The sequence below is a fragment of the Triticum aestivum genome, chromosome 2D (assembly GCF_018294505.1).
Source record: "Triticum aestivum cultivar Chinese Spring chromosome 2D, IWGSC CS RefSeq v2.1, whole genome shotgun sequence".
NCBI lineage: Eukaryota > Viridiplantae > Streptophyta > Magnoliopsida > Poales > Poaceae > Triticum > Triticum aestivum.
In genome coordinates this window covers 236,412,465-236,423,862 of record NC_057799.1, presented here as the reverse complement: position 1 = coordinate 236,423,862, position 11,398 = coordinate 236,412,465, and the positions used below count along the sequence as shown (strand labels likewise).

The 11,398-nt window shown below is 48.4% G+C and overlaps 1 long non-coding RNA gene across 1 annotated transcript; it reads left to right on the top strand.

Annotated features, from left to right (window-relative positions):
• The first annotated feature begins 7,352 nt into the window (after positions 1-7,352).
• Positions 7,353-8,078, top strand: LOC123049207 (uncharacterized). The gene is made up of 3 exons (XR_006423477.1): positions 7,353-7,440; positions 7,545-7,587; positions 7,743-8,078. It is a non-coding gene; the product is annotated as an uncharacterized lncRNA (long non-coding RNA).
• The last annotated feature ends 3,320 nt before the right edge of the window (positions 8,079-11,398 follow it).

Sequence of the window (11,398 nt, the reverse complement as noted above, 5' to 3'; positions counted from 1 at the left end):
TGATTTGCGACAGTTTAAAATGTATAAGGGCTTTTTTGCAAAATTAGAGTTGAACTAAGGCGCGGACAACTTTTCTCGGACGGAGGGAATACAAAGACGGAGGGAGTACAAAGTTGAGTCATCTAATTTGGGACAACTTTTCTCGGACGGAAGGAGTACAAAGTTGAGAGTCATCTAATTTGGAACGGAGGGAGTACTATTTTGGTTGATAATAGATTAAGAAGGATAAAATTATAAACCTCTTCCATTATACCCTCAGCGCTCCATACCAACAAACTGGTCTAGCATTGGCATTATCCAAAATGTTGTTAAGTAGCCTTCTCATTTGAAATCTTATGTTTCAAACTATGTAGAGCCTTAAAGTTTTGATACGGGACATCTGTCCAGGAAAGGTCCATATTTTGCTGGTTTGCTAATTTCCGTTGTTGAATCATGGTTCTAATGAGATGGATGCGAACTGGAATGGTGCAAACTGAGGTGCATTCTATATTTCTATTTCATTCTTACTCCTGTCATCTTTATCTAAAGGGATAAATATATTTTTCATCCCTCAGCTATATCGAAAGTATAGAAATAGCCACTCAACTTTAAAACCAGCAAAACTTAGTCCCTCAATTTTTCAAACTGGATAATTTTAGTCCTTGATACCGCTTTTGATGGTTTTACTGATGATGTGGCATTGTTTTGACTCATTTGGATGGTTTCGCTGATGAAGTGAAGACCAACCACGGCCTCGGCGGCTGCATGGCCTAGGCAACGGAAATCCTAGGCAATGTGCACCGCGCAGTCCACTGTCTGCTGCAGCGTACGCGGCCATTCTCCTGCTGTAGCGTTGCTGAGCTTCCTACTGCCTTCGGGGCCGGCGAGGTGCCAACTCTCTTAGGAGCCCTCCTAACACAGGTCCTAACATGGGCTTTGCCCATTGGGCCAGCTCATGGGCCTAGCTGCTGCTGGTACAAATACCTGGAGGAAAGCAACGAGAGAGGCATCCAGTGGATCACGACTATCGGCACGGCGGCTTCCTCCTCTTCTCCTATGGCTTCTTCCTCCTTGAACAATTCTTCTTGTATCTGGTCTTGTAACCCGAATTCGTGTTCGTGAGGAGTGAATCCACAGCAGTACTCTTACATCTGGTATACAGAGCCAGGCCACCACCCTTCTCCCTCAAATTTCCCCCAATTTTTCTACCACTCCCAATCCCTCCGATTCCACCGGCGAGGACGCCATGCCCACAGTCAAACCACCATAGTGGGATGCCATGTCTGCCAAGGAGCAGTTATTGTGGTATCTCGAGAGATTATGTGCTCAGGCGGAGGAGGTGAGTCAGTGTTGGGGATTGCACGGGTGGGTGACCCTCCCATGGTCACCCCGCTTGTCGATCCGGCGGCCTCAACCACGACGCATGCCTCGTCGGCGCCCGTCCCCGACGTCCCCAGCTCCACCACCAAGGCCCAGGAGATCCCCACGGTCGACCATGATTCAGCCCCGGTGTGCATCGCGATGGTGCCTGTCACCTGTTCGACGGAGTGCTCGACCCAGGTCAACACCATCGACATCGTCGACGAGGTCCATGACGCCACCACCGCTATCCACCTCGAGCCCACGGTCGACCGCATCAACCAAGCAGCCGAGCAACTCACTCCAGTGCAGGCAACGGCCTCTAATGCTAAGGTCGTTTCTCCCGTGATGACCACCACCGACGTCGACCCCAAGGCCGGCGTGCAGGAGCTCGATGCCCTCTCTGTCAACACCTCCACGCAAGTGATGAGCAAGCCAGATCACGGCGTCGTCCTCATCATCCTCAGCGAGTTCTCTGCACCGATGCTGACCATGTGTTTGACAGATTACATCGTCCATGGCGACGATCCGGTGCAGCCAACTGCACACACAGAGCAGCAACCATGGCCACCACCTCTAGGAGTGAGCACCAAACACATCGGGCGCCTGTTTAGGCCTAGGCCGTGGCCGTCTTTCAAGTCTCATTCAGATGCAAGCTGTCAGGAGGAGCCATGTTCAGGTATACGTTGTCAGCCACATGAAGTATTATGGTTTAGTTCTGGACCCGTTCTAAGGTTATTCAGAGATGTGGTTTTCCCTCAAGTTTCTGGTTGTGAGGTGATTTCCATGGAAGTGTATTTTAGTTGTCTATCGGGTGCACAACTGCCGTCTTGGCGTCCACTGGATCGTGCAACATCCGATGCTAAACAGTCCAACCCAGCAGGTCGCAGCCAAGCAGTGGTACATGAATCATCTTGCCTTCAAACTAGTCGTACACATGTAGGTTATCTTACCTGTTTGGGGCTAGCAACATTACATATGGAGCCGGTGAACTATAAAGACTTGCAGTTCTATCCATGTTGCAGAGTGCAATCACAGGAAATTGCTGAATGGTGTACCCATCTTTATGCTTCCACTGAATTTTATTTGGACAAGTTTGCTTGCTGTTGCCCCATAGTGCCGAGAGATATTCCTGCCGTGAGTCAGCCGATCATGCAAATTATTGGCGGTCTGTACCTGAGTGTTGTGGAAGGGAGGTCTATTATCTTTCAGGTGCATACTTCTAATGAACTTTGTGCTCAAGATGCACATTTGTTGTTCAGGATCAGTCAAAAGAATGTACACCTGAAGCTATCAAGACCATCTTGTTCTTGCAATTTCCGAATAAAGAAACAGGGAACAATTCAGTTTATGCTTGTGTCAGTGCACTGAAAATTTCCATGTCAAGGGGAATTCAAAGGAAGTGGTTGTACTTCAATCTGCTTACACATTGGCAATGCATGGGCATGGTTGCCCAGTCTACTGGGAAAATGCATAAGGATACTCACAGTTATACATCAGTTTTGGAGTATAAAGAAATATAGTGACTGGACCACGGCGAGCAGTTTTGATCTTCAGTTAATACATCTTGAGCCAGTGCTCTCTTCTGATCTAGCTAGCATCACTGAACAAGGGCAGCCTATCTCTCAAAAGCATCCATGGCAGTTTGTAGTATTTGGACTACTATATGAACTACGCTGTAGTGAGGCCAATCATTATTCTGGGTATTTGGAGATTCTTGGAATGTTGGTTGTTCTGAACGTACATGTTGCAACAGAGATAATGGATTCTGATTTCAGTGATGGGATCCTTGAGACTAAAAAAATGCAGAAAGAAGTGGAATTGCAGCCGTGGTCTTCCTATGTGAGGCAACCATTGCTTGATCTTGTCATGGATAGTATTCTGAGCTATCATCGTACTATTACTGCCACTCTCCTTGGCATTGTTGGCATGTTCAGGGGACAACCTACCTTGATTGAGGGGATGAGGAGGAACTTCCCTGATGGTTGTGAGCGGGATTCCATGGAAGAGCACTTCAGTTATTTGCAATATGTGCAGCTGCAACTATGGCGACCTACACATACACATGGGTCTGCACTAGGTGAACAACAATCAGGTTTCAATTTTTGGCCAGTAAAGCTACGATTCAGAGATAATTATGCACATGAAGCTTGGTACTGCTGCATTTTTGACACTTGGATCATGAGCAAACTAATGGGAATCACTTCGCAAGATGATGCAATGTATGGTGTTAATTTCACTTTCAGCTTCCTTCATGCACACAGTGGTGAACAAGTTCAGTCGTTAACACAGGATTTCTCATGCATGTGTTTCCTCAACGACACATATGTTCAGTTTGCGGGTTCAAGAGCTAAAGTTCAGTTTACTTCACTGATCACATTCAAGGGTTGTTCCCCACTTGGTGCAACAACGTTTGGTGACAACACTCATGACATGCCGTCCGCCACAAGCAAGCAGACCATCGCTGAAGATATATATGCCAAGACAACCTGTTGGACACTAATTCAGTTGGTGGTTATTGCGTTGCACGACAACGACCCTTCGATGTTATTTCCTCTCCATTTCTTGAGAAATTGGTGCTTAGCAAGAGGCTCCTTGTTGGATATCATACTCAGAGTATTGAGATGCCCATCACATGCTGTTTCTAAACTAGATGGAATGGTTGACAAGACGGAGCCAATCTCTAAAATGGGCATCCGCATTCATTTGTCAGAGCAGCAATTGACACTTCTTGCACCCGATGAGGACGTATATGCGCATAAAGACATACAAGCTGCAATTTATGTACACAAGTCATGGGATCCCGGGGGTGTCACCATGCCTGCTTGCAATCCTCAGCCGTCGAAGATCCTAAGGTTGATGCTCACCAGCCATGAAGCACAACCTATGAGTGGTATGTCGTCCTCTCAATGCTCTGATGAAGAACATTTTCAAGGAGGGGGAAATGTCATCGCGGTCGTTCTTGATGCCGGATTGCTGCAAGGCTACATCGACCACATGTACTACATTAGCTTCTACAAGGACTACTTCCTTGACACCTCCTTCGGTCAGGTCGCCATCGGCCACGGCTACTACAACCTCGTCATTCAACTCAACTACGACTTTGAGCTAGTCAAGGAACATCGAGTGCAATGGGATCCCGGCGGTTCTCGGTGGCATCGGCTTGAGGGCAAGCCGATTTTCAAGGAGGAGGGGATGTTAGGAGCCCTCCTAACACAGGTCCTAACATGGGCTTTGCCCATTGGGCCAGCTCATGGGCCTAGCTGCTGCTGGTACAAATACCTGGAGGAAAGCAACGAGAGAGGCATCCAGTGGATCACGGCTATCGGCACGGCGGCTTCCTCCTCTTCTCCTACTACCTCTGGCTTCTTCCTCCTTGAGCAATTCTTCTTGTATCTGGTCTTGTAACCCGAATTCGTGTTCGTGAGGAGTGAATCCACAGCAGTACTCTTACAAACTCCGTATGGGCTGCCACCCTTACCTCGTCCATGGCGAAAATGCCAGCACCATGCATGTACTGTATGTTTACCTGCGAACAACATGCCATGGTGCCTCGTGGTCTCCTAGCTACCACATACTACTGTAGACGAAGCGAGCATGCCGGGCTCAGGTGCATGTGCACGACGCCAGCTCGCTCGTCTCCATTGTCAACGTCTCACCCCGGCGAGGATGGAGATCATCGGCATCATGGACCATCACCACCTCGACTTCGACGCATAGGACGGGCAGGGCTTTGGGGGCAGCGCAGGCGGCGTGTCGCTGATGCTGGGGCTGCAGCAGCAGTACTGCAGGCATGACGGCGATGGCAGCGGCGGAGTGAATATCGCGTTCGACTGTTGTCCGGGCAGCACGACGCGAGCTTGGTTGATGCAGCAACCATCGGACAGCGGAATGCAGCTCGAGCAGCAAGCGTGGACGGAGGTACACTTGGGATGGTCATGGCGGTACAACGGCTACAGCCAGCTCGGCATGGCTGCTCGGCGTGCTCAAACATAGCTCGGCCACCTCGACTTCGACGCATAGGACGGGCAGGGCTTTGGGGGCAGCGCAGGCGGCGTGTCGCTGATGCTGTTGGAATATTAGGCAAGTTCATGATTAATTCCAGTAAATAATTCATGACTAGAAGAGATACTAGCATGCAATAATCTAGCAAACTAGAAGAACAGCAAGACATGCATAACAGCAGCAAACACGTAACAATAGCTGTAGAAACAGACATGAACAGAGGATGTTGGACGTACTGATCGTTAGCTATTATGGGTGCGACAGTGTTGATGACGATGTTGGCGACGATCTGCTGCTGACGGCGATGAATACGACGATGAGTAGCACCGCCCGACTTGGACGGAAGACGACCCGTGATGACGAATTTGAGCAGTCGCGCACAGCGCTTCCCAAAAACCTAATTCGTCCTCTCCCGGTGCAGGATCGCAAAGACGAACGGTTCCGGAGACCTGCTCTCCCACGCGCCGATGCACGCCGGCGTTTGGGATGGAGTAGACTACGATGGCGGCGCAAGTTGTGAGATGAGGCAAAACCCTAGGTGTTTTTCGGTGTGTCTCTGGCCGCAGCCGGTAGCTGTATATATATTAGGACCAGAGGCGGTATTGTGTCGCGACCACAATCCCAAACCGACTCGGTTTCTAATTCGTATACTTACCGGACAAGAAATCAAAAACTTGTCTGCCAAGACATAAAAATAAAACGGCAAAAGGAAGCTGCGCTCCTGCAAGGAGACGGACCGGATTTCGGCCACGCCACGCGAGGCGAGCGAGCGCGCGCGTGTGGTTTTCCCTTTCTCTTCTCACACACCACTTAGAGTGGTGGAGAGAATCCACTATATAAAGAGGTCCAACTCTTCTTCAACTTCCAAGGTGGGACTAAACTTAGCACCACCACTTGCCATTTTTACACATGGGCTTTGAGATTTCAGAAATTGCTATGGGCCTAGCCCATTAATTCTAACAGATGCTGGGGCTGCAGCAGCAGTACTGCAGGCATGACGGCGATGGCAGCGGCGGAGTGAATATGCGTTCGACTGTTGTCCGGGCAGCACGACGCGAGCTTGGTTGATGCAGCAACCATCGGACAGCGGAATGCAGCTCGAGCAGCAAGCGTGGACGGAGGTACACTTGGGATGGTCATGGCGGTACAACGGCTACAGCCAGCTCGGCATGGCTGCTCGGCGTGCTCAAACATAGCTCGGCCATAGTAGCAGACCGGTGCTGGCGAACATGGTTTTCAGCGTCCTGTGACCGCCAGCCTCAACTTCACTAACGAGACCATCCAAATCAGTCAAAATCATGCCACGTCTCAGTAAAACCACCCAAAGCTGTATCAGGGACTAAAGTTATCTGGTTTGAAAAGTTGAGGGACTAAGTTTTGCTGGTTTTAAAGTTAAGGGACCATTTCTATACTTTCGATATAATTGAGGGACGAAAAATATACTTATCCCTTATCTAAAAGGAATATACTCAGTGCTAGCATAATTTGAAAAGGCCAGTGTCATGCTCTGTAGCCGATCTTCAGTTCACATGTGCCTATTCGACATCAACTTGCTTTCTGTATATGTCTTGCCATGTATCTTGGGTGCTTATATAAAGTTTGTATGTAATTACTTTATGAAGCTTGACAGATCATTCGGAAGAATAATGCTGCAAAACAATTATTAGTCATGACTACTTTTGTATTTTAAGCTGTACCGTTCATAACATATCATTTGGAAGGAGGGAATACATGTCTCAGTTGACTTGATTGATTTGTTTGTCAGATAAATAGGACCCAGAAGAGATGAGTGCTCCATCTGGCTCTAAGGGCTCCAAGAGATGAAGCCATAAACAGTGACGGAGTGAACGTGGTCCCTGAAGTTTGGGCCGTTAAAGATAAAATCAAGCAGTTTTTAGAAACTTTTAGGAGTGGCTTATGGGTAAATTTTGAAACACAAATTTCTTAACTTGTCAAATGTGGTAGAAACAATTAAGATTTAATCACTGCTACTTCCTGAAATGCAGGTTGGGGGGAAACCATTGACAAATGTGGTCTCAGTTGGAATTGGTGCTAGCTTCTTTGGACCTCTGTTTGTGCATGCAACTCTCCAGACTGGTAAACAATTATTTTGTCCACTCTTTCTCTAGGTTTTCTAAACTGAGATTATATTTACTGTCAGGTTTTGATCTGATATGCCGTGAAAATGTTACTAATTTCAGACCTGGAAGCAGCAGAGTCCGCAAAAGGACGACAATTGTGATTGTAAGTGTGTACTTGGGGCATGTTTATGTATTTCTTTTGCTGGCACCTGTTACATGTTGTGCTGGCACTTCCTATAGATGCTCAAAAAATATTAAATGTGATCGAGTAGTGGCTTCCTTTCTGACTTTTTGCACCATTCATGCAACCCTAACCAGGAATTCTTTCATTATTGGAGTCTTTCATCTGTATATATAACTGTATTGATGCAAGGTGGGAGAAGAAGCAGGTGACTGCCCTTTATTGTGTTTTGTTATGGTCCTCTCCTATTTAATGGTAGATATGATGTATAGGTTGAAGCATGTAATGTTCCTTTCAGTGCATATTTGTGCTTTACGACGTTTGATGCACACAAAGTTGAACCTCTTATTCCATGTAATACTTTACCAAAGAAGAATTTATTAACATTAGTGTTTTTGCTCTTTTCAGATTTTAGCCTGGGTATATAAACATACATGCCACACATTGTATTCAATTTTCAGTGCAAGATTAAACTAGGGGATTAATCATTATGGAAGGAAAATGATTGAATAGTAAAATGTATAGATTTAGTATCATATCATTTATTTGTGATTGCATGATCTTAAATCTTAATTGCGCATCTCTGAAAATATTTTAGGCTCTTGCTCTTGGAAGACTGATGTGATGTTGCTTTATAAATAAATGACATGCTAACTTACCGGTTTGATTTAGGTGTATTTAGGTGTGTAGGCAGAGGCGGAAAAAATATATCATAATCTCAGGTTTAGGCGTGCACATGGCCACTGATAACAAAATAAGTAGGCAGAGGTGCAGTATTGTGACTTCAGCAAGAGAAAGAGAAGTACAGTTAATTGTTCGCATTTTAAGCTACACTTGAACCTTGTCCTAATAACTAGAGCTGTTGTGATGTTGCTCTATTATAAGTGCCTTGCTTAAATGCTTGGTTAGATCAAGTGTATAACAAAGCGAAGGCTAACTGAACCATGCTAGAAATAACATTCATGTGTTAGTCTTTTCCTCTCGCCTCTGGTTGTCTTCTTCCTCATGGCGGTCCACGCAGCGCTCTCCTTGGGATTAGATTTCTCCCCGGGGATGAAGTTGGCGTCTGAGATCCAACGCACCTTCAACGGATCGGTGCACCCTACGGAGGACACGGGCCATTTCATTATGGTCGTCTCTTTTGCACGGCACACCTTCCGGCTTGATGAGGAAAATGTGGGGTTCGCTCTTGAGGCGGCCATCGGAGGATACTGCTCACATCTCAAGGTATCTTTCCTCCACCATGGCGTCTTCTCTTTCAACGTTTCTTGCAAGGAGGTGGGTTTTTTCATTCTGCACCAGAGGAGTTTTGTCTGTGATCAGTTCAAGTGCTTTTTCCACCTCTAGGGTCATGGCGGCCCTGATTGGCAGAAGGAATTTCGTCTTTTGCAATCTGAATGCCAAGAGGAATGGGTTTTAGTTAGCCCCTCTAAGAGGAGAGCTCGCCTTGGTTTAGAGGCCATGAAATTCCTCCGGCCAAATCTTCTCTCCATGCTCGCGTGGCCAAATCTCTTCCTAAGAAACATGCTACGTTCGCCACGTTCATGCAATACCCGGCGCATAAGGGCTATAGCTATGGCCCGTCCACCGATGAGGTGGCCACGGTCAGAGCAGCTGGTTACTGTGTTTCGTCTCATGAGGATGCGGATGATCTTTCTCCGGTGACCACCCCACCGCCGGCAAGGCTAGCGATTCAGTTTGGAACAATCCCACCTTCCCCGGAGGGTTTATCTCCTGCCCGTTTAAACCCTGGAACCTTGGGTGGCCGATTAGTTTTCACATTGGAAGGTTTGGATTCTCCTGCACCCACTCAGCCACCTCCACCAGGCCATGTTCCTCAGTTGGGCTCCAGGGTATAGCCCATCTGTCTGTCTGATGACGAGAGTGGCAGCCCATCACCTCTGGCCTCTAGGGCTTCATCCCCTGTGGATATTATTCGAGACCTGCAAAGTTTTGACGTTATGATTGAAGATATGGCTGCGAGTTATTGGGACTGTCAGCATTGCTTGGCTATGCGCCACACATCAGAGACATGCACGAACCAGGTCCGGTGCCGCAATTGTTTTCGTTCGGGACACGTTAAAAAAAACTGCACCGGCAAGCCGCCTGACTTATCCGTCTGGGTGCCTAAAGTCCCATCGCCGGGTTTTGGGAAGCGGGACCGAACAGAGGACCTCCTTTCTCCCCCCGTCTCTCTAGTTTCCCGAGACCAAACGACTCCGGAGAAAACCCCATCCTCTGCTTCTCCGCCGCCACCATCGCCGCCTGACCGCCCTGTTGAGCACACCCAAGCTTCCCCCAGCTCTGGTCCGGCCCCCTGCTCCGCAGCCTCCAATGGCGGTGTTTGAGATTGACCCGCATCGCTTCATCCCTGCGGGCTTCGACATTGAAGATGGCGGAGCAGATCGTCTACCCCGCACCTTCTACACGCCGGTCGTCCCGCCACCCCGAGCGCATGAACAGTACATGGTGGCCATTGTGGAGCCGATCCCGCCTCCAGAGCTAGTTGGGGTCCGTCGTCAGTAGGTTCTTGATTTCCTAGTTCAAGTGATGCATGTTCCAGTTATTTCTGCTCAGACTTGGTTTCAAGGTGTTGGTCTGTTCGAGATGGAAGATCCAGTTGTCCGGGGCTCTTTTACTCTGCATTCGCCGTTTCCCTTAGGGGTCAATGATGATGGCAATGAGTTTTTTGTCCATTTTATCCCGCATAATCAGGGTGAAGGTTTTCGTGCTATTCATGGCCAGCGGACGGGGTGGTTGATGTTCATCGGCATCCCTTTAGACTACAGAAACACCCAGTGCATTGCTGATATGGTTGGTTCTTTCGGACAGTTCCACTACTGGAATAGCACTGACAGGCGTAAAGTTAGAGCTTTGGTCCGTGCCTCCTTCCCTGACATTGCGCTAGTTCCTCGCTCGGTCACCTTTCGGGAATTTGCCAATTGGGGCGATGTCATGGTGTCTTGGTCTGCTGGTTGCTATATCTTATCAGGGGAATTTGCTGGTGCCATGATCCCAGCGGATGAGGATCCAATGCCCCTCAATGGGAATCCCCACCCGTTGCCTGGAGTTCAGGTGCCGCAACCGTTTTGGGCAATGCCTCCATACCCTGCTCTGGGATGGAATGCCGTTCCTCCGGGCCCTCATCAAGGCCAGAATGAGGTGGCGGGATGGGCTGATAATGTGCAGCAGGCAGCAGGATGGGGCCCGTGGGAGGAGCAAATTCAGCCTGACCATCAGCAGCAGCATGAGGAGGTTCAACCTGTCCAGGACCAGAACTCTATGATTTTGAACCCATCTGTGGATTCTTCTGATGATGAGGATATGGCTGAGGTCCAGCAGCCTCTACAAGCCCCACCGATAGTGCAGCTGGAGCCGATTCATCTTGGTATGGTCCGGGTTTTTTATGGGCCAGTTCTGCCGCCGGCCATGATCTGGGAGAGATCATTCAAGTCTTTGTTGCCTGAATTCTTCATCAGGGATATACCAGCTTGTCCGCCTAGTTTTTCTGTGACGTTGCTACAAGTCAAATTTGGGTCTGCCGATCTGCAAGAGAAGTATCAGCTCCTATCTGCCAAGCAAGGTGTCTCCGTTCCTGGACCCAGCTCTTCGGTGGTCATTGAGGAGTTGGCACCTGATGATCTCTCGTGCTCCAATTACCAGGTTCCACCCTCTCCCTCCACAGTCTCTCAAGAGGATTTTCAATTTTCTTCGGTTACTCCATCTCCGCTGGGCAAGCGACCACGTCAGTCTGCACGCTCCAAGCGCTCTATCACGCTTGTCGAGCCAGTTC